Consider the following 23,315-nt stretch of genomic DNA (forward strand, 5'->3'; position numbering starts at 1 on the left):
CTGCCAAAGAAGCATGCATTGGCTGATTATGTAAAAGACACTCAAGAACAAGCACTGATACAAGTTAAAAAAATGGAACTTATTGAATGTACAGGAAACAAAATATGAATTTCAAAATAATGTAATAAAAACACAAACCGAATGCTAGCAAGGAAAAGGATTACATGGCCAATTTCTACAACAGATCAAGGGAAAAGTGGATAAAGATTAGACCTGGAACATTAAAAAGAAAAAAGAAAAGAAACTGAAGCCTTGTTATTGGCTGCTTAAGAGCAAGCTATTCGAACTAAGGCAATCAAGACCAGAATTGAAAAATCATCAAATGATTCAAAGTGCAGATTGTGCAAAGAAGCAGAAGAAACAGTAGATCATATACTCAGCTCACGCAAGAAGATTGTACAAACTGACTATAAACAGCGACATAACACAGTCACCAAAATGATTCATTGGAACTTCTGTGAAAATTATCATTTATTTATTTTATTTATTGATCAAATTTAGCCACTGCCCATCTCCCCCAAAAGAGGGACTCTGGGCAGTTTTCAATAAACTCAAATAATTTAACAGTAATGAAAAATTGGTGGGAACATATAGTTGAAAAAGTAGTCGAGAACGAGAGGTTAAAATATTGTGGGATTTCCAAATACAAACTGATAAGCTCTTGGCACATAATACACCAGATTTAACTGTGGTTGAAAAGAAGGAAGTATGGATAATGATGCGGCAATATCAGGGGATAGTAGAATAGAAGACAAAGAATTGGAGAAGATCACAAAGTATCAAGATCTGAAAATCGAAGTTGAAAGATTATGGCATAATTTGTCATAGTTATGGTGGTCCCAGTGGTTATCGGCACACTGGGTTGCCATTCCAAAAAACCTTGGACAGCACTTAGAAAATCTGCGCATTGACAAAATTTCCATCCATCAGTTACAAAAGGCCACACTGCTTGGACCTGCACATTTACTACGCCAATTTTACATTACAATATCCTAGGTTCTTGGAAAGAACTTGATGCAGATGAAGCCAACACCAGCTAAAGAACAGGCAGCTGTGATTTTACATTGTTGAGTATAATAATAATAATACCATTAGTAGCAAATGGTACTAATTTGAGCTGCATGAGATATCAGTATGACAAAGGCTGATAGCTTAGGCTACAATTTCTCTATCTTATTCAAAAATGTTGCATGAAACTTTGATCAAAGCCATGAGAGATGGCTGAGATCAATATCTATAGGCCTATCTGGTGATGACCATGGTTGATGGAGGAATGTGACTTGGAATGTAAGAGAAGTAAATAGTAAAGAACATGAATTACTGCAACTAATGAAATGAAAGAAAAAGGAAAGTTGTGCATCTATGGAATAGAAAAGAGTGAAAGTCTCCAGAGAGGGGGCATTTCACTGGGCCCATGCAGTGATGAATACTTCTCTGAGTACCTGTGTGGGGTGGGGAGATGGGGTGATTACACCAGCTCTGAAAGTGGCAGTGTTTCATCCACTCCCCAGGAAGCCATCACAGGATGCAACAGTGGCCAAGACAAATGGATGGAATGAAAGTAATAAAATCTGTGAGAATGTTGAAAAATGGAAGCGTACCTAGTGTAACTAGAGAAATGTAAAGAAATTGATGTGATTAGTGGCTGTGCAATTTGTGTATGAGAAAACTTCATCTGTGCCTATACAAGGGGAGAGATAGTAAGAAGGAATGCAACTAAGCCTGAGAGGGGCTTAGTTTGTGAATTGTATCCCAGAGCTGCTGCCTAGCGAATGGTCAGATACAGTAAGACACAGGGTAGCCCACAGCTGCAAAATGGGCAGGGTAAGAGGCTCAGAGGGACCCTCCCTAGTTTTTCAGGCTGTAAAGGAGACAGAGGGAGAATTGTACTTCGAATGTTCCGTTAATGTAGCCTCACAATCACATAGAATTGGCTTATCTGGTCCTGTTTCCCATCTGGTCTACCTGGTATGGCTAACAGAAAGCTACAATTTGAGAAGTGTAGTGGATTTCTACTAGACAGGAGTGAGCAGACCAGATTATTACTGTTCAGCACTAAGCCAGGAATGTGTTAAGGATGTGTGGTGTCTTCTTGCTTATTTAATGAATTTATGGATGACTGTCTAGGAATGCATGTAGTGACATGTAAGTGTATTTTTGAATGCAGATGATGCAAATGATATTACATGATGCAATTTGAATGTGGGAATTAGTATGTCAAAGATTAAGGTAGCTGTGTTTGATAGTGGCACTGGTGTGAACAATATCAACTTATGCATAAATAGCAAAAATTAGAGCAAGTGGATGAATTTGTGTACTTCACATTTATTGAATATAAATATTTACTCAAGAGAGCCATTTTGAAAGTGCAGGGCTAGAAACTAGGAGACCATGAATTCCAGTCCTCCCTGACACATGAAAGCCAGCTGGGTGACTTTGGGCCAGTCATTCTTTCTCAGCCCAACCCACCTCAGAAGATTATAGTGGGGAAAATACAAGGCAGAAGCATTATGTATGTATGCCTCCTTGACTTGACCAAAAATAAAGGTGGGATAAATATAAAATAAGTAAGCAAGCAAGCAAGTAAGTAAAATTAGAAAATAGATAGAGAAATGTTAAAATGTGTAAACCCTGCTATAGAAGTTCTGGGTAATATGTTGTCTAATGCAAGGAGTGAATGTCAAAGAAGTGACAATGGTTTTGTATAAAGGCATTTTTCTGCCCATATTGCTATATGGAAATGAGAGCTGGATATGTCTGGGGAAACCTAAATTGAAGGCAGTGGGAATTGGATACTTAAGAAGCACTCATGGTGAAACAAGAACAGAGAGGAACAAAAATGAATGGATGCTGAATATAAAGAAATGAAAAAGCAATGTTGAGGTGGCTTGGTCATGTAGAGAGAATGACTGAGGACTGAATCATAAAACTTGTGGCTGAAAGTCAAGTAAACAGGTGAATTAAAAGAGAAAGACCAAAAGGTGGTGGCTGATGGAATCAATGAGATCTTGAAAAAGAAAAAGGTGAGAAAGTTAAAAACACAAGGCACTGTATGACATTCTTTACAGATATCGTGGAAACAAGGGTAGTTTGCAAAACTAGAGAGGTATGGAAAGATAAAGCAAATCTAGTATACAGTAAATTAGTTTTAGCTATTCTCCCTTTTTATTGTCTCATGTCGTTAATTTGTTTGGCTTATTATTTCTCATACCCTTTTCTGTGATCTGTATAATGTTGCTTATTCCAAAAGAGAATAGCATGAGGATTACATGTCTGTGTATATAAGGAAAGAAAAGCCAAAAACATCAAGAAGCAAGTAATATCTGTATGTCCAAAAGGGTTGTATTTTCTCATTTTTAGTTCAATTTTCTTAGGCCGACAAATGACATGGTCTGTATCTGGAAAAGGCAGAAGAGCTGATAGATACTGGTTGCTAAGTGTTTACTTGCCTTTCTCCACATGACCAAAATGTCTCAAGAAACTTTTTGCTTTCTCCCATCATCCATCCATTTATTTTTATTTTATTTATTTTATTCATCAGATTTATATTTTTATACATTTATGTCCTGTTTCTCTTTCCCATCTAAGCAAAAGCAGATTCACTCTCATCGTTTCATATATGAAAGATATTTCCAGACTCTCTATTCTCCAGATATAGAATGTTTTCCATTTTTGCGCTGGTATAGCTATGCTCTGATTCAGAGGTAATAGGCAAATTCACCTCAGCACAATTCAGAATTGGCTTAGTATTTACAAGTTTTTAAAAGAACTCATGGTGTGGGGAAAACTTGCTTGTTTTGACTCTCAAGCTCACAATGCTGGCATATGCATGTTGATGGTGCTATAAAGGATACATTATTCTAACTCCTTTTAGAAATTGCATTTTGTTTGGGATCTCCAGGATGGTCTTTTCAGTGACTTGTATGTCGTAAGTATACGACCTGAATCCCCAGAGACTGGCGGATGAGTCCAGAGTCCTTTTAAATACTGTCACCAGATGGTCATTTTTAAGGTGATAGAAAGAGGAAACAATTAAATACATAGGGAATAACCGTATCACCTGTACTTAATTTTAACCACATTCACATTTAAATTAAGTTAAATCAAATCCACTGTTTATCCTCACCAAGCCCTTTCCTTTGTCCTGGCCTCACCTTCTTTTGGGAATCATCTAAGGAAAGGAGTGTTTGCTTTTGTGCCCATAAAGCAACTCATCTAGGGAAGTATAGTCTGCTAGTTACTAAGCACACATGTTCTGACTCTCGTTTTACATTTCAAGTTGGAGGACTCTGGGAATGATGTTTCATTTATAATGCATTAATTTGTTAAGAACTTGATAATTTATATTTTGAATCAGGTAACTATTATGTATTTGGTGTCACCTGTATATCAGATTAATTTACTCCTTTGTTGCTTCAGGAATGCAAGCTGCATATGTTTCTATTTATTTTTTTAGATTCTAGTTATATATTATTTTTTTCAACTTAAGTCATCAGTATCCTATCCTAGAGTGAGTTGGTAGCAGTAAACGTCTTCAAGAGACAGAGAACAGATTTCAAGGTTACAGCCTGGTAAAATTTGCCCTGGAGATCTTATCAAAACTACTATTCTTTTATTGCAAAGCAAAGCAATAATTCCCTCTACAAGCAATTAAAGAAATAACTGCACAATATACTTCAATGGATTTCAGTGTTGTTTTATTAATATTCAGAGCATTTTGTATAAATCCAACTATGAAATCCATACAATGAAATAATAATGGCTCCCATGGAAACATAAATGGCTTCTTAAAGGGATTTTAATAATTACTGTATGGATATTGTATTTTATAAAGCAAAATTTAAAAAATAAAATAAATTACAGCAATCAAGGTAAATGTTGCAATGTTCGTCAACATATTGCAAAGACAAAAAAGTAATCAACCCCAGAAATAGTAATAATTGCAGGAAAATGTGTACTCATCTTGTTTTTCTCATAAGCAATATCTATATACTCCTAAAACTCTCATGTTTGTCTGTTTGTAACCTTCAATTGGGCAAAATAGGGCAACAATTTTTGAACCAACATACCTCAAATGGGCTAAGCTAAAGAATGCATCCAAATCCAGGACCCATTACTCCCATGGGACTGAAGTTTGGAAAAGTTGTGGCTGCTGCCACAGTCAGCTATGGTGACATGATCGTTATTTCCAACTCTCCCTGCCAGTTTTCAACAAGTCAATGGGGAAGCCGGCAGAAAGTGTGAACTCTTCTGAGGTGATGATGGCACCATACAGCATTGTGGTAAAAATAATAATAATAATAATAATAATAATAATAATAATAATAATAATAATAATAATAAAACAAAATATTGTCAGCCTAACCGCCACGTAGAAAGAGAGTGGGGACATCATGGTCAACAGATGACACCAAACATCAGGAAGTGGCAAGGAGGAGGAGAGGACAAGAATCAGATGAGGCCAGGGCTGTACAGTCAGGACAGGATCAAACAGTCAGGACAAATAACAAGAGAAAAGGAAAGACAGGAGGAGAGGCATGCACATCTCCAGAATGACAACAGGTGGTACAGAAGGAGAAGAGAGGAAGAGACAACGAAGCAGAGAAATGCACATCTCCAGGATCAGAGACAAAGAACAAATAGCAAAAGATTTAAACAAATGGAGGATGAAAGGGCTGCATGTCTCCACAATGACAATGAAAGCCACAGAATGAGGACACAGAAGAGACGGAAGAGGGAAAGGAAGATCAATTCGAGAATATGTGGCAAAGAGTAATTACTGCGAGAGTTCCTCAACACAACAATACCCACCTTCGACAACAAGACCTCAACAGAGAAAGGGCAAGGGAAAATGCATGACTCACATGGCGTAATATTTCTGCTGATGTTGATGTGATGGCCAAAGTCTGCCCTCGCTGTCATGCCTTCCTGTTCCCTGGAGAAACCGCCAATTTCTGCTATATGAAGGGAAAGGTCAGGATAGGCAATTTGCAACTTCTAACTACTGAACTCCTCAATTTATACAGCAATGATGAACCTATTGCAAATTAGTTCAGGTAGAACATCAGACAATGCAAGTGCCTCTTCCAAATGACATCCTTTGGTGCCATCCTTTGGTTCTCTTGCTACACATCTTTCTTCTTTAATAAAGTGATGTTTCTTCTTTAATTTTCAAACCAAACCAATTGCAATCTGCCTGTGGTCATTGTTTCTCTGTTTAGGAAACAAAATATTTCTGAAACAATGACCCAATAGGTCATCTAGTTTATCTATATTTTTTAAAAATATATGAATATTAAGTTAACAATTGTTGATGTAAGACATTTTGGGCAGATTTTGAACAATTCCATACTGTTGGATTCAATAGTACATGGATGCTTAGACATCTATTTCATCCACTGAAAACCCAAACTCAAACACTGTGTTATATCATGCTTTGGTCATGCTGTGAGAGAATGTATTACAAACACATTTTGAGTCCTCTAGCCTGAAACATCTGCTATCTGAGCACTGTTATGTTACATATAATTTGAAGAAAAGAAGGAAGTATAGCTGAGTGATTCAGTCAAACAAAAAGCAATGACTCATCCTCTAAACTAAAGAAAATTTAGGAAAATGTATGTGTTTTTTGAGGAAAGGAATGGTCAATCACCTTGGTTGATCTGAAGAGCCAAATGCTAGACTTGACAATCAGAAAATATGCAGGTCCAACAACAACATTCAAGGAGCAGCTGCTAGGCAATTAAACTTCCATTAGATAAAGCATTGACCCAGATATTGAGTTTTCTTTGCCATTGACTGCTTTCTACATGTTGCATCTGTTACATATTGGAGCAATTTGGTACATGTCCACAATACGGACAATGAAAGTCAGTGAAATTGCATGTGGCAGGTTTGAGGTGCCAGACAACACCATGGAGAAATATGATGGTGGCATTTTCTAGTTTTTATTTTATTTATCTGACATGAGACTTTGCTTCTCTCAAGCTTCATTGCATTAGCATCAAATATAGACTTCCATACATTGTAGATTTCATAGTCAAATTTCAAAAATGCATTGAATACTTTCATGATAATCAGCTGAACCATGACTGTGAAAAATTAAGCCCTGATTTAAAATTGAAAGAGGCTGTGATTTGGTTAGAATTTGTGATTTGAGATTCAAGGGCAAAGCCTGATTCAAGCCATTTTGTGATATCAGATTCATTCAACATAGTCCACAAACTATAATAATGGGGAAGCATCAAGATGCCTGTGGCTGCTTCCCTTTTTTGGTGAAATGGGAGGAAAATAGCAGAGATTGTAGTCCTTTAAAACATATACAGTAAATCCTCCCAGTTTCAGCTGGATATTTTAAAAGATTTAAATGTGTGTGTGTGTGTGTGTTCCACCAATCCAACTTTTAAGGCAGAAATACCTGGAATGAGTAAAGAACAGTACAATAACCTCTAAATTATCTGTCAAAGAATCTATGGAGAAATTGTGCTTAATTCCAATTTCATATTAAACACTGGAGAGGTAAGCTCTTACTTATATAAAATCTAAGCTCTTGGCTTTTCATTATTAAATTTATATCCCGTCTTTTTTTTCTTTTTTATTAGATACTAGATTTCCCATGACATTGAAGAATGACCACTGGCTTGGTTATATTCTTTGCTGCTGGGATTTATGAGGTGACAAGAAAATTGGCATGCCTAATTGGTAAGCTTGGCTCCTTTTGGGAAGGACCCCCTCATCTATGGCTCTTGTGAGAAGGATTGTGTCAGGGCTAAAACTTGTAGACAATAGTCTGTGTTAATTAATTAGCAGAAACAGCAGAAGGAGGCTGGCATGTTCAGATATAATGGCACAGAAATAGGCAAGCCACAGAAAATGAGGCTGGCACAGAATAAGGGACATTATAGCTTTGCACCACCTATTCATAAAAGCAGAGCACATGTGCTTGTGTAATCCGGGCACCCATTCGCCCACTGTCAAGAGGCTTAAACTGCCCCAATCATACAGAATTTAGAAATAAAGTTTACCTCAAGACTGGACAGGCTTGAGCCAAAATGCAGTTGTTTTGGAAGAGTCAGCACTGAACTATAACATTCTATTAACGCAAAATTCAGATTTGTGTTGGCACATTAAAATAGTTGAGAGCTGAGAAAGTGAATGAAGTTCAAAGCAATGTTTGCCTTGCTGCCCTTAAAGAGGTTTGATTGGCAGGGTGTTTATAAGATGATAGCTCTTACTGATGTGCTAGAAAGGGCCCATCATGTTGAGGTTTTCCTACTAACAGATTAAGCTACTATTATACCTAATCATTTGGCCGGGTGAAAAGGTTGCAAGTGATTGTCTCCTCTCACGTGCTTCATGCAAAATAGCCTGGGGGGAGGACCTGCCCGGACTTGTCTTCTCACTTCCTTTTTTCTCTCTGCTGGAAATGTAGCTCAGCAAGGCTTGCTCCAAACGGAGCTAAGTCCTTTAAATGTTTTGCTTTTGTTTTTGCTTTCTGTAAATAAATTATTTTTATAGAAATGCTTGGTGTGTGACTTTTTTGACCTCTCCTGGGCTAAAGGCTTTCCCAGCATCTGCAACAGGTTATGTGCCCAGTAAACAACGCAGTAAAACCCAGAGAGAAAAGAGAGGTCAGCTCCACACCTCGTGCACAATTTAAAGGCAGGTAGCAAAGACCTGTGAAGATTTTCTTTGGAGCCACCTGGAGATTTTCCAGCAACTGCCGGTCTGCAGGACTTAGAAGCTAGCTGAGGTGACTTGCAAAAGAAGGAAGAAGCCATGGCTGCCTCCCAGCCCTCAGCGATGCCTCTGGAGCGCCTATCAGAGACCAACTATTTGAATTGGGCACTGAAGATGGAAATGTATCTTCGCAGAGAGAATCTTTGGCTGCAAATTGGTGAGCAAAGCCCCCAAAATCCCAGTGCTGAATGGCTGAGACAGGATGAGCGGGCTAGAGCCACCATTATCCTGGGAGTTGAGGACAATCAGCTAGTCCACGTGCGAGGCATGCAGTCTGCAAAGCAACTTTGGGACGCTTTGAGAGACTTATATGTAAAGGCAACAGCAGAGAGTAAAGTTACTCTGATGAAAAAGCTGTACAGAGCCTACCTTGCAGAAGGAGATAGCCTTCCTGAGCACCTGAATTTTATTCAGCAGCTGTTTGTTGAGTTGCAGGAGAGAGGAATGGAATTTACACCTCTCACAAAATCCTATATCCTCCTGTCCTCGCTAAATGCAACGTGGGACACGCTGATTTGTACCCTGGAGGCTATGCCTGAAGCAGACCTCACCCCATCGTATGTTACACAGCGCTTACTCGCTGAATGGGAGAAGAGAGAGGAAAGATCCCCCCCCATCTCTTCTGGAAAGCTGCAAGACCAGAAAATGAGGGAAAAGAAGGGAAAGGAACCTGAGGCCACAGCGCTAGCCAGCCAGCGATGCTTCACTTGTGGTTCAGCTGGACATTTGCAAAGAGACTGTGCCATGAGACCCAAGAGTAGAAAGACAGAGCAGAAGAACACAAGGGCAACACAGAAGAAGGCTCTTCAGACAACCCAAATTGCACAGGTTGCTGAGAAGGGTAATTCTGATGTATGGGTGTTAGATTCTGGGGCCAGTTGTCATTTATGTAATTGTAAAAGCTCTTTTGTGTCACTGTCTAAAACTGAAAGACAAAGTGTATCTTTGGCTGATGGGTCTGTGACCAAAATTATGGGACAAGGTGACTTGTATTTATCCTGCTTAGGAGAAACTATAAAAGGTGTGTTGTATGTGCCAAATTTACAATCAAACCTTTTATCTGTGGCACAATTGGCTGCAACAGGGTATATCATAACATTTAAGAAAAATGGTTGTGAGATACGTAAAAATGGGAAATTGTGTGCTACTGGTATGTTAAAAGACTCCTTGTACATTGTGCAAAATGCAAGGAAGCCAAGCTGCAAGGCTGCAGTTGGCAACACACCATATCATGACCAATGTGTACACCTGATGCACAGGAGATTTGGTCATGCTAATATCAAGTATATAGCACAAATGCCACAGCTGTGTGCTGACCTAAAGATAAAACCCTGTGATAAATACTTAGTGTAATGGTTGCCCTAGCCCCAAATACTCAGACTCACAAGAGGCTGCTAAATGAAATCTGATTTATTTAGAGTACTAAAGGCAGATACAGAGAAAGCTGAGAATGAGCAAAAGCGCGCCAAATACAAACTTAAACCCTTGGTACAAACGTATCCCGCCTCCCTCGTAACAGCCCCGCCCGGCACAGGTGCTAGCAATCGTCAGAGTTGCTAGCCTGGGAAAGTAACCTTGAGCGCAGTAGATTATACAAATACATTCCAAAGCAAAGCCAAGAGATAACCGTTCCCATCCTCCCGAGAAAGATGAAACACGCATCCAATTAATGACATGCGAAACGTTACGATGCATCAAAGACATTGAAACGGCGAACATGACATACCGCCCCCCTAAAAATACACTTAGGGACCCGGTTTTGTGGGATAAGCAGAGTGGAAGCGGGCTACCAAAACAGGGGAAGCCACATCTGGTGCAGCGACCCACTCAGGATGAGGGAAATGTTTCCAACGAACTAAATATTGCAAAGAATTGCGAAGGCGTCTAGAGTCTAGAATTTCTTTAACTTCGAAGTGTTGCTGACCATCAATCATGATGGGGGTGGGAGGTGGAGGTTGACGATGCCATCGGTCAGAAGGAATAGTCGGTTTGAGTAAGCTGCAATGAAAAACAGGGTGTAAGCGTTTAAGGTTATGAGGCAAGTCAAGTTTAAAAGTCACAGGGTTAATCTGAGCGATAATCGGGAAAGGACCGACAAACTTAGGTGCAAGTTTCTTTGAAGGTTGGGATGACTTGATAAACTTTGTTGAAAGGTACACAGAGTCCCCCACTTGGAATGCCGGTTGGGGGGCCCGCTTCCGATCAGCATATAGTTTATAATCTGCTTGTGCATCTGCCAATGCCTTTTGAATCATTGGCCAGGAGTCAGCCAGTTGTGTTGTCCAATCATCTGGAGTCACTGCACCAGCCGGAGGTTGTGGTAGATCAGAGATAGGTACAAAGTCTTTACCCAGGGCAACCCGAAAGGGGGTTTGGCCAGTGCTTTGATGCACTGCATTGTTGTAAGCCACTTCCGCAAATGGTAGGAGGTCTACCCAATTGTCCTGCTGGTAATTCACAAAAGCTCGAAGGTATTGTTCTAGAGTCGAGTTAAGCGCCTCAGTGGCCCCGTCCGTTTGAGGATGCCAAGCCGTGGATAGGGCTTGTTTCGTGCCCAACAGCTTGAGAAACGCCCGCCAAAATTGCGAGGTAAATTGTGTACCTCTGTCCGAAATTAAGCGAGAGGGACAGCCGTGTAACCTGTACACGTGTACAAGGAATAGGCGAGCCAATTGACGGGCTGACGGAATGGACACGCAAGGGATGAAGTGAGCCTGTTTGGAGAAATAGTCCTTGACCACCCAAATGACCGTTTTGCGTTGGCTGGGCGGGAGCTCGACAATAAAGTCCATGGAGATTTCCTCCCAAGGGGAAGAAGGGGCTGCCACCGGTTGCAGCAGTCCTTGGGGCTTGCCCACCTTGCGCTTGGACATTGCACAAACAGTGCAGGAGGCAATGTAGTCTTTGACATCTTTACGTAATGTGGGCCACCAGAATTGCCTCCGAACGAGGTGCAAGGTTTTTACAAACCCGAAGTGACCTGCAAGTTTGTCATCGTGTGAACGGAGTAAGACATCTTTTCTGAGGCTTTCAGGGACGTAGAGGCGGTCGGATTTCCAAGCAAAGCCTCTGTCAAAAGTAACATTGTCTTTATTTGCAAGCAACCAAGTATCCGTTTTCAGTTCTTTTAGAAACTTTTGTTGCAACTGGGAGGGAATTGACAAAGGACTTGGCTGAACAGCGCTTGTAGTGGGCGGCTGCTGCGCGCGCGTCTGGCTTCGCGTCACAGCCTGCATGCCCAATTGGGGCGCCGTCCATAGGGTGCTTACCACATCTGGCGCTGCCCCAGAGTCCTGAGGTTGCCTTGATAAGGCATCAGCCAAGAAGTTCTTTTTCCCTGGAATAAATTTAAACTGAAAATTGAATCGGTTGAAAAATTGAGCCCAACGAACTTGTTTGGGGCTCAGTTTTCGAGGGGTACTAAGCGCCTCCAAGTTTTTATGGTCAGTCCATACTTCAAAGGGATGATTTGCCCCTTCTAACAGATGCCTCCAAGCTTCTAATGCAGCTTTTACTGCAAATGCCTCCTTCTCCCAAACATGCCAACGCCTTTCAGTCTCAGAGAATTTGCGGGATAAGTAGGCACAGGGCTTGAGGCATCCTGCCTCATCCTTCTGCATTAACAATGCCCCAATAGAATAATCGGAAGCATCTGCTTGTACCACAAACGGCTTGGAGGGATCAGGATGCTGTAAAATTGGCTCTTTGACGAAAGCTGCTTTCAGGCGCTCAAACGCCGTTTGACAAGCAGGCGTCCACCTCAACAGCGCTCCGGGATTCTTAACTCTCCTAGTATCTCCCACCCCTTTGGTTCGCAGCAGCTCAGTTAGGGGCAAGGCAATCTCAGCGAATCCCCTTATGAACAATCTGTAATAGTTGCTGAACCCCAAGAAACTTTGAAGTTGCCTGCGGGTGCGGGGACTCTCCCAGTCCATGATAGCCTGCACCTTGGCAGGATCCATTTCTATGCCTTTATCAGAAATTCTATACCCCAAGTAGTCAATTTGGGTCTGATGAAAGGCACATTTCGACAGCTTAGCATACAATTCAGCCGATCTGAGTTTACACAATACTTGCTTTACCAGAGCCACATGCTCTTTCATGGTTTCAGTATAAATCAATACATCATCCAAATACACAAGTACACCTTTGAACAGATGTTCATGCAAAACCTCATTGATTAATTGCATAAATACCCCAGGGGCCCCAGCCAACCCAAACGGCAACACCTTATACTGGAAAGCTCCCAACGGGCAATTGAATGCGGTTTTCCACTCATCCCCCTCCTTGATCCGTACACGATAGTAGGCTTCCCTTAAATCCAGTTTAGAGAAGATCTTGCCCTTGGCCAGATGTGACAACATGTCCTTTATCAATGGCAAGGGATATTTGTTGGAAATTGAGACGGCATTTAATCCGCGGAAATCCGTACAAAGTCTCAATGTCCCGTCCTTTTTTGGGCGAAAAAGAACCGGCGCCCCCACGGGTGAATTTGCCGGCTCAATAAATCCGCGCGCCAGGTTTTTGTCCACAAATTCCCTCAACAGAGTTAGTTCCTTCTGAGTCATGGAATAAATTTTTGGTTTAGGCAATTGGGTGTTGGGCAACAGTTCTATGGCACAGTCCGTCTTTCGATGGGGGGGCAACTGATCGGCTTCCTTTTCACCGAATACATCAGCAAACATCCAGTACTCGGCCGGCAAGCCTTCCAGAGGAGAGGCCGGGTAAGGCGGAGTCGCAGCTGCCGCAACCCCCACCATCTCCTCTGGGGCACCCTTCCCCTCGGCCGCTTGATAAAACCCATCCCTAAACGTGATAGTTCGGTAGACCCAGTTTATGTGGGGGTTTTGCTGCACCAACCAGGGTACCCCCAACACCACCAGTGGCCCCCCAACCGGAGCCACCACAAAAGACAGCTTTTCCTGGTGACTGCCCAGTTGCAAGGCTACACGCCCTGTAAAATGGGTGACCGGTTGGCCCCCTGCCACGGACCCATCCAGCTGAGTAAAAGCGATGGGTCGCTGTAAAGGGAACGTGGGGAGCTCCAAAGCCGCCACCACGTCGGGGTGCATAAGACAGCGGGAACACCCCGAATCAATCATGGCCCATACTTCCACAGTCTTGGATTGGGAGCCCAATTTCAATTTCACCATGAGTATGCGGTAAGTGCCACTCACCGATGGAGGCTCGCGCCCATCCTCTACCACCTGCCCAGCGGCGCCCTTTAGAGCAGGTGGCTGGCGTTTCCCGCCGGCTGCGGGATTTCGGTCTCCCCCTCAACTTCGAAGAACATCACATCGTCTCCCTCGGTTTCAGCCACCGCAGCTTTTTGCTTCCTAGGCAATGCAGGGGACTTTGCTGGCGGTTTTCCGGGCCGTTCCTCCACCTTTGCCTTCGGGCATGCTGCCACTCTATGCCCCTCCTTACCACATCTCAGGCACAAGCCTTTTGCGTACCGCTTCTCCCGCTCCTCGTCCCAGGGTCGTTGTCCCGGTTTCCCCCCGGTGGTCGATGGGCGGCTGGGCTTCACCTCCCGCCCCGACTTGGCGGTCCTCCGCTGGGCAAAGATCTCCTGTGCATGTTCAGCCCTCCCCGCCAGCAGGATCCACTCATATAGCGTGTATGGGTCGTCCCTCCCCAGGGACCAGCGCAGCACCTCTGTATTCAAGCCATCCTTGAAGAGCTCGATAATGGTGGCTTGGGACCAGTCATCCACCTTCCCAGCTAGCGCTTTAAACTCCAAAGCATAATCGGCCACTGATCTGAACCCCTGCTTGAGTTCCTTCAGGGCTCGCTTTGCTCTCTCCTTTGCTAAGGGGTCCTCGAAGTGTTGCTTCAACGCCCAGAGGAACTCCTCGAGACTGTCCAGTTCGGGCGCCTCCGACTGGCACATCTGGACATACCAGTCTGCCGCCCTCCCCTTCAGTTTGGTGGCAATGGTGATGATCCTTGCCTTTTCCGATTGGAAAAACGCCCCCCATTCTTCCATATAGGCTTTCGCGTTCGTCAGGAAGAACGAGAGTTTGGTCGGGTCCCCATCAAACTTGACAGGGAAGTCTCGCATGCCGCCTCCCGCCGCGCTGCGCCCCACCACCGGTGCTGCCGCGGCTTGTGTTCCCCTAGCTTGGGGCGGCACGGGGCCCCGGGGCGATCGCCCTGGCGATGCTGCGATTTCCATCCGGACCGACTGGTCCCCTTCGCGCCTCCGCACCGCCCGTCGCCGTTCCGGGGATAGCCCCTGGGAAGAGGGGGTTGAATGCCTTTGGCTTGATTCTTCCCGGACCTCTCGCAACGAGGTCACATCCAAGCTCAGCTGTTTCAATATAGCCTCCAACGAATCCATTTTGGACTCCAACACTCGGATCCGATCCGGAGTGGGTGAGCCCTCCGTTGGCTGCACCTGCACCACGTTGGGGGACAATGGGTATCTCTGCCTCCAGGAGGGACCCCCCGCTGCCGTGGCATCTCCTTGGGTCGTATCCCAGGTGAGCAGCTCGCCCGGAGAATTTACGGTGGTCTCTGGGGCCGTTCTCAGCCCCCCGGCTTCACCCTCCGACTCGGAGCTCGCCTCCTCTCGGATGGCTGACAGCTCCCCACCTTGGGACGGTCGGCCGGACTGCCTCACGGTCGAGTCCGGTTCCCCTTCCTCCATCATCAGGATGTCGGGTTCAGTCATCGCGGGCTCTCTCCCTCACAGGGTTAGACGCTTGTCTTTCCTGGACAGGGGCCAGCGGAGTTAGGAACTTAGATTCTCAGCTTTATGTAATGGTTGCCCTAGCCCCAAATACTCAGACTCACAAGAGGCTGCTAAATGAAATCTGATTTATTTAGAGTACTAAAGGCAGATACAGAGAAAGCTGAGAATGAGCAAAAGCGCGCCAAATACAAACTTAAACCCTTGGTACAAACGTATCCCGCCTCCCTCGTAACAGCCCCGCCCGGCACAGGTGCTAGCAATCGTCAGAGTTGCTAGCCTGGGAAAGTAACCTTGAGCGCAGTAGATTATACAAATACATTCCAAAGCAAAGCCAAGAGATAACCGTTCCCATCCTCCCGAGAAAGATGAAACACGCATCCAATTAATGACATGCGAAACGTTACGATGCATCAAAGACATTGAAACGGCGAACATGACACTTAGATTGTGTAGTTTGCAAAGAATGCAAAACACTAAAAGCTCCTGTGAGTAAGCACAGTGACAGAGTTACAACTAGACCTTTGGAAATTGTACACTCTGATATTATTGGTCCTTTTGCTCCAAGTCTTGGACAAGCAAGGTATGCAATGACCATCATTGATGATTTCTCAAGATACACATTTATCTACATCTTAAAACATAAAGATGAGGCATTTGAGAAATTTAAAGGTTTTGTGACATGGGCAAATGGAAAATTCCCTAGGCCTGTATCTGCACTCCAATGTGATAGAGGAGGAGAATACCTTTCTGACAAATTCAGAAGGTTCCTAGTGGAAAAAGGGATAGAACAAATTCTTTCTAACCCGTACACCCCTCAGCAAAATGGTGTTGCTGAAAGAAAGGGCAGAACCTTGCAAAATGCGATGGAATGCATGTTAAAAGATTCACGATTATGTTTTAAGTTCTGGGGAGAAGCTTTATCGACTGCTTGTTATGTACAGAACAGGTTGTATAACTCTATGATTCAGGACACTCCATTCCATTTGTTTTATGGTGTGAAACCAAAGGTAAGCCATCTTAGAGTGTTTGGTAGCACTGCATGGGTTCACATTCCAAAACAGCAGAGAAGGAAAGGAGGCCCCACAACAAAGAAAGCCATCTTTGTTGGCTATGAACAAAGCCAGAGGAGCTACAGGTTCATAATGGGAGAGAAATTAATAATTAGCAAAAGCGCTTCTTTTGCTGAACAAAACTGGGGGAGATTAAATTCTAGCTCTCCAGTTGAACTGACCACAAGAGAACAGCAAGGACTTGCTGATGGTGATCTTTTGCCTGATGAGGACATTAAACCAGAAAAGCAAATTGAAGATCTGTCTGATGAGATAGATGCTTCTCAGGAAAGTGATAGGAGTCAAAATTTAAGCCCTGTATTACCTCGCAGATCTCAGAGGAGTAATAAAGGCGTTCCTCCATCACGTTTTCAGGCTGAAACAGTAAAGGCTTTTCACATATTCACAGAACCTGAGTCTTTAGAACAAGTGAATGCTTTACCACCTGAGATTGTACAAAATTGGCATTCTGCCATGCAACAGGAATTAGCATCCTTGAAAGAAAATAAAACATGGAAACTGGTAAATCTACCTCCCAATGAACGCTGTCTGGGTTGTAGGTGGGTTTTCAAACTGAAAAGGGATGCTGATGGCAAAATCCAAAAATATAAAGCAAGGTTGGTTGCAAAAGGGTTCACTCAAAGGAAAGATTTAGACTTTGACAAGACTTTTGCACCAGTTACTAAAGGTGAATCAATTAGATTACTGTTAAAAGTTGCTGCACTCAAGGGAATGTCAGTTAACCACTATGACATTCAAACTGCATTTCTCTATGGTGATTTAGACCACAGATTATACATGCAGCAACCCCCTGGCTATGAAAAAGGGGAGAATCTAGTCTGTGAACTGCAGAAGTCAATCTATGGGTTAAAACAAGCTGCTAGATCCTGGAACCAAAAAGTAGATGAAAAACTGCAGAATTTTGGTTTTGAAAAAGGAAAAGCAGATCCCTGTGTATATATGAAGAAGGACAAACAAGGCTGTATGTATCTGTGCATTTATGTTGATGATTTGCTGCTATTCACATCAACAGAAAAACAAAGGCTTGATTTTGAAGCCTGCATGAAAAGCCATTTCATATTAAAAAGCCTTGGAGTTGTGACCAATTACCTAGGTTTGGAAGTACACAGAGACAAGGATGGTAGCTTTCTGTTAAACCAACGTAGTAAAATTCAAAAGCTCCTAGAAGATTTTAATATGCAAGACTGTAAACCAGTCTCTACTCCGATGATAATAGATTTTCAGAAAGATACAGGAGAAACTCAATTAACTGAGGCAGAGAACTATAGATCTGCAATTGGAAGTTTACTGTACATTGCAAATCATTCTCGCCCAGATATCTCAAATTCTGTGGCCATTTTAAGTAGACAGGTAGAGAAGCCTACATCTACTGGAAAAGCAGCATTGAAGAGGTTAATGAGGTATTTGCAAGGAACAAAGAATTATTGCCTGATGCTAAATGCCTCTGGAACTGAGAAATTGCAGGCTTTTGCCGATTCTGATTGGGGAGCAGATGTCAGTGACAGAAAATCCACTTCTGGGATTTTAATTCAATTTGCTGGATCTAGCTTAGGCTGGCATTCTAGAAAACAAACACTTGTTGCTCTTTCCACTGCAGAAGCAGAGTTTTATTCTCTAACACAAACCTGTAATGAGGTTACATGGTTTAAACATTTGTTAAAAGACATAGGCATGGAAGTGAACCAGCCTATAACTGTTTATGAAGATAATCAAGCTTGCATTGCTATGGCAAAATCTGAAGCCTGCAGAAGTAGAACAAAACATATCGATATTAGATATCAATATATCAAAGATATGATAAGCAAAGGAGAAATAATGTTAAAATATTGTGAATCAAAAGACATGATTGCTGATATTTTAACCAAACCTCTTCCTGTACCAAGACACACAGAGTTGTCAGAGAAGATTGGTTTGCAACTTAATCTATAGTGTAAAAAGGGGAGTGTTGAGGTTTTCCTACTAACAGATTAAGCTACTATTATACCTAATCATTTGGCCGGGTGAAAAGGTTGCAAGTGATTGTCTCCTCTCACGTGCTTCATGCAAAATAGCCTGGGGGGAGGACCTGCCCGGACTTGTCTTCTCACTTCCTTTTTTCTCTCTGCTGGAAATGTAGCTCAGCAAGGCTTGCTCCAAACGGAGCTAAGTACTTTAAATGTTTTGCTTTTGTTTTTGCTTTCTGTAAATAAATTATTTTTATAGAAATGCTTGGTGTGTGACTTTTTTGACCTCTCCTGGGCTAAAGGCTTTCCCAGCATCTGCAACACATCATACTATTCTACCCTTCAGCATTCTCCATATATGGAACTGAGTTTGCATCCTTGTATTGCCTGTAACAACCTAGATGCAGCAGAAAAGGCATCACACCTGCAAAGGTGGTTATAAGGCATTCCAAGCCACCCAGTGTGATCAGCTGCTTCAAAATAGAACCTTATTCGGGAATAAGCTGTGATGGGGTAATTTGATTTTTTCATTGACAAAAAAACTCTTTTGCAGATTTCCTGTCCAAAACAATCTTCCATCTTTAATAAACAGTGGCCACCACTAGGAAACAAGGAACCATAAAAACAAACAGGGAATTATACCTAGGAAACAGAAAATGACCTAACAAAACTTCATTGGCAGAAGTGCTTACAGCTGGAAAGCAAATATAGATTTACTGTTATGGAATTACAGGAAAGCAAAATGAATGATGAGTAAAGAATCTAAAAAACTTGGCATGTGTGCAAAACAAGGCAGAATAGTAACATAGGCAATGGGATGAGTGAACTGCCTCCAGTCTCTCCCCCAGATGCTGTCAATTTCAAGTTAGTAAATTAAAATTAAAATTAGTAATTATAACAGTGAATAAGGTGAAAAGAGGATAAGGTGAGAGAGGATAAAACCAATTAATTTTAAAGAAATGGATGTAGTTTAAGAAAAATAGGTGGGTGGGTGGGGGTAACTCAATGATGCCTCCTTTCTCCTTTCAGCACCACAACTTTCCCCTTTGTTCTTCCTCAGTGTGTCCCTGACACAGATTCTGCAACTGTGCTACAAATGTTTATCTCACTCTTGCCCAGAACTTGTCATTCTACCCAGAGAATTTAGAAAGGATCAGGAATGGGACATTCTAACAAATTGTTGACAAGAGGTAAACAACTGAATCAAGGAGATATTTTCTGTAATGATACCTCCCTTGAATTTCTGCTTGACAAAAAAGACAGGTTCTGCAACACCGACTAATTGTCTAATGCCAAAACAAAAGGAAATGTATATTCTAATTTTAGGATATTATTTTTGACTTCCACAATAAATAATTCAAAGCTTATCTGAAATGAAAAACATGCACATCCTGAATATATTAAACCTATTCTAATTTCTATCGTACTTTTAGAAACTTATAGTTATGCTGTTATGCTAAAGTCTCATAAACAGATTAGAAACTCATAAAAATTAGGACTTCCAGGGTAGAAATGGTGAACTAAGATGGCTCCATGAAAGCAAAGCCACCAGCTGCGGTGGAATGAAGAGCTGGCAAGTAGATTGGCTCTTCATAATTCCTCTCCAGACAAGGAGATCACCCACAAGTGCTTCATACAGTTGCTCCTCTTGAGGAGACCACAAGATAGCAGTCTCCAGTGGGATTAGCTCTGGGAGACGAGAGAATGGCTATCTTGCTCAAGCCATGGTTGCCTCCTTTAAGGATACTTCCTGTTCTAATCACTTTCAGAACTTGCTTGTTAACAGCTTTTCAGCTATTAGGTACCTTTGGATCAACATGCTTTACAGCACTGGGTGAGTTTCCTTCAATCCTTGATGAAATAAGTTTTAACTACAAGTTTAAGAACTTTAAAAAAAAAATTAATAAACAGGAAAAGGGTGATTAAAACTTTGATTTTAGAAAGTTACAAATGGAGTAAGGGTCCAGATAAATTTAAAATAAGATTTTGGAATTAATTATAAAGAATCCTACCTATGGGAAAATGCTATTGTTTTGAATTCTTTAAAAAAAATAATAAGATTTTAAAAATTGGACACTAGAGGGAACTAGAAGGAACTAAAGATTACAATAAAAGGAGAAGAACACTTGAACTCGACTTACTAATACAGAATGAAACAAAATATTTTAATACTGGACATACTGAAGGATATTTTTGAACAATGGATCAGAAGTTAATTTTAAGAGTGTCTGCCTCTATAGATAAACTGTGTTTAAAATATGCTATGGAAGAGGAACAAGTCTTACCTGACATGACAAAGTGGATTTAGAAATGACAGGCTACAAGAATGACATGGAAAAAGATGTTACACTGGACATACAAAAGAAACTGGCTGAAGTCTTAATAATTAAAAGAGATATACAAATAACAAACCAAGAGAGTAACCTGAATGATTTTCCTATATTGGATTTACAAAAGAAGCTTGTTAAAGCTTTAAAGAATTTTGTGAGAAGGGACAAAGAAAAAATGAAAAGAAATCAAGTTCTAGGACATCATTTGAAGGGACAAAAGATCAAGATTGTTCAAAGTAAAAAGGAAGGAATATAAAGTTGGTTTATTTGATCAAGGTTAAAATAGATTATGTTGTTATCTCTGGTAACCCTTAATGGACTTTTGCTGACATCAGGACTGAAATGATGAGGTTTTATGGATTTGTTTATAGATAAGAGATGGGATATGGGAAGAAGAGATCATTTGTTTTATTTTAAGAGATGGTGATAAAGTTCCTAAAATTGTTTATACTTGTTGTGAAGAAGGGGGAACTCACTTCCTTATATATATTTTTTCTGTTTCTTTATTATATTCTTATTTTTTCTTTCTTTTCTACATTTCTATTTTTTTCCCTTTTTTCTTTTCTGCACCTTTTTTTCTTTTTATTATTTTCTTTTTTAAGTTTGTATTAGGTATTATTGTTGTAAATTTTAATCTTTAATAAAACTATTATTAAAAAAAGTCATAAAAATTAGATTAGTTAGGAATGGAACAAAGCTAGTCTCCTAGAATAGGGAAAGTACAGGTTTAAGATAACTGCTTCAATACGGAACACCTAAGATGCCATTAAGGTGGTGGAGCTGGTTTTCTGTTTAGTCTTTGAGTTGTTTTTGAGTCAGTGAGAATTAAAACAAAAGCTCCTTGGTGGGATATGTCCATCTGACTCATCCATGTTACGTTGATTCAGACAGAAAAGGACTCAACTAGATTTCTCTCAACATATATTGTGGCTGCAGGCTAGGAGAGATTCAGTACAATACATAGGTTTTCTGGGTTTTGAAGTAGGGTAGAATGACTCAGACTGGAAATGGAGGCAAAAGGAGATTGTCCATCTTTCCTTCATTCCGAATACAATTTGCAGTGAGTGGCTTGAATTTGTTGGTTGGTTGGTTGGTTGGTTGATTATGTTCCACCAAGTAAGTGTTGAGTCATACTGACTATTGGACATGAATTTATTTATTTTTTATTTATAATAAAGTTGTGCTCTTTTCTGTGGTCTCTTAATTTGGTTTTCCTGTGCAATGGATCTAGTTAATGTTAGCAGATTGCTGGGAAAGCCTTTGGCCCAGGAGAGATAAAAAAAGTCACATACCAGGCATTTCTATAAAAATAATTTTATTTACAGAAAGCAAACATATTTACAGGCTCTCAGTGAGAGCTGCTTAACTCTCTACATGCCTACACAGAAGGGAAACTGAAACTTGAACAAGTCCAGGCAAGTTCTTCCCCCCAGGGAAGAAAATTAACATCTGAAAAGAGGACAATTAAATTCAACCTCTTCACCCTGCCAAAATGATTAGTTACCATAGTAACCTTAATCTGTAGTAGAAAACATATTAACAGTTAATTTCAGAAAAGCAAAATCTCCTTTTCCAGCAACAACAAAGTACTGGTCAATATAATGATGCAACATTACTTGGTCAATTAATACTATAGTGTGGTAGATAGACTATTCTGAAATAGTTTTTTATCCATTTGATCATAATCTATTGCCAAGTAGACTCAATTAGTTGGGGCTCAGTGGATTGGTGGAACTGATTTTGGAGTAAGGCTATATCTTTGTTTTGTTTTGTTTTTAGATTTTAAATTACAGGAACAATTTATTTTTGAGATAGAAACTACTCATTTCTATATTGACATAATCTAGGAAAAAAGCAAAGGATGTATAAACCCCCTTTTTTTCCTGAAAGTTAAGATTACTCATATTTCTTGATAGAATACATATTGTCATTAATGAGAATTGTATTTAGCAGTTAACTTATGCTAAGTATGAAGACAGCTACCCCCTAATATAATGTATCTCACTCTGATTAGCTATGCTTGTTTCACATGACCTAGAAATGCTGGCTATATCTGCTGTCCTTTATTAGATGCTCTGCCAGTCTTGACCGCTGATGTGGTGAAGAGGAAAAAAACATAAAACTGACTATGGAAGACCAAGCTCAAGATTTACAGTTATACTTTGTAGCTAAGATAGCACTGGGTCACCATGAATCATAAACAGTTTTACAACACATAAAATTTAACAGACCCAAAGAACATGATAGTAGAAGACATAAATGTTAAAATTAACTACAGGAGCACTCAGTCATTACATAGGGATCAGGAGACCAGCTACAGAGCTGAAAACTGGCCAAAGGAATGTCAAGAAAATATGATGATGTAGGAGTGTGTGCTAAGTATATAAAATAGGTTTTGCTCAGTCTTCCGGTTAACATACTAGCCAACCAGATGCCTCCAAGAAACTGAAGGAGCTTAAGAGACAGCCCAATCAACAATTGGTATTTATCTGGAAACATCAATCTTTCCGAACTTAGCAATTTCATGTGATCATTG

This window comes from Candoia aspera, chromosome 3, assembly GCF_035149785.1.
Source record: "Candoia aspera isolate rCanAsp1 chromosome 3, rCanAsp1.hap2, whole genome shotgun sequence".
Classification (NCBI taxonomy): domain Eukaryota; kingdom Metazoa; phylum Chordata; class Lepidosauria; order Squamata; family Boidae; genus Candoia; species Candoia aspera.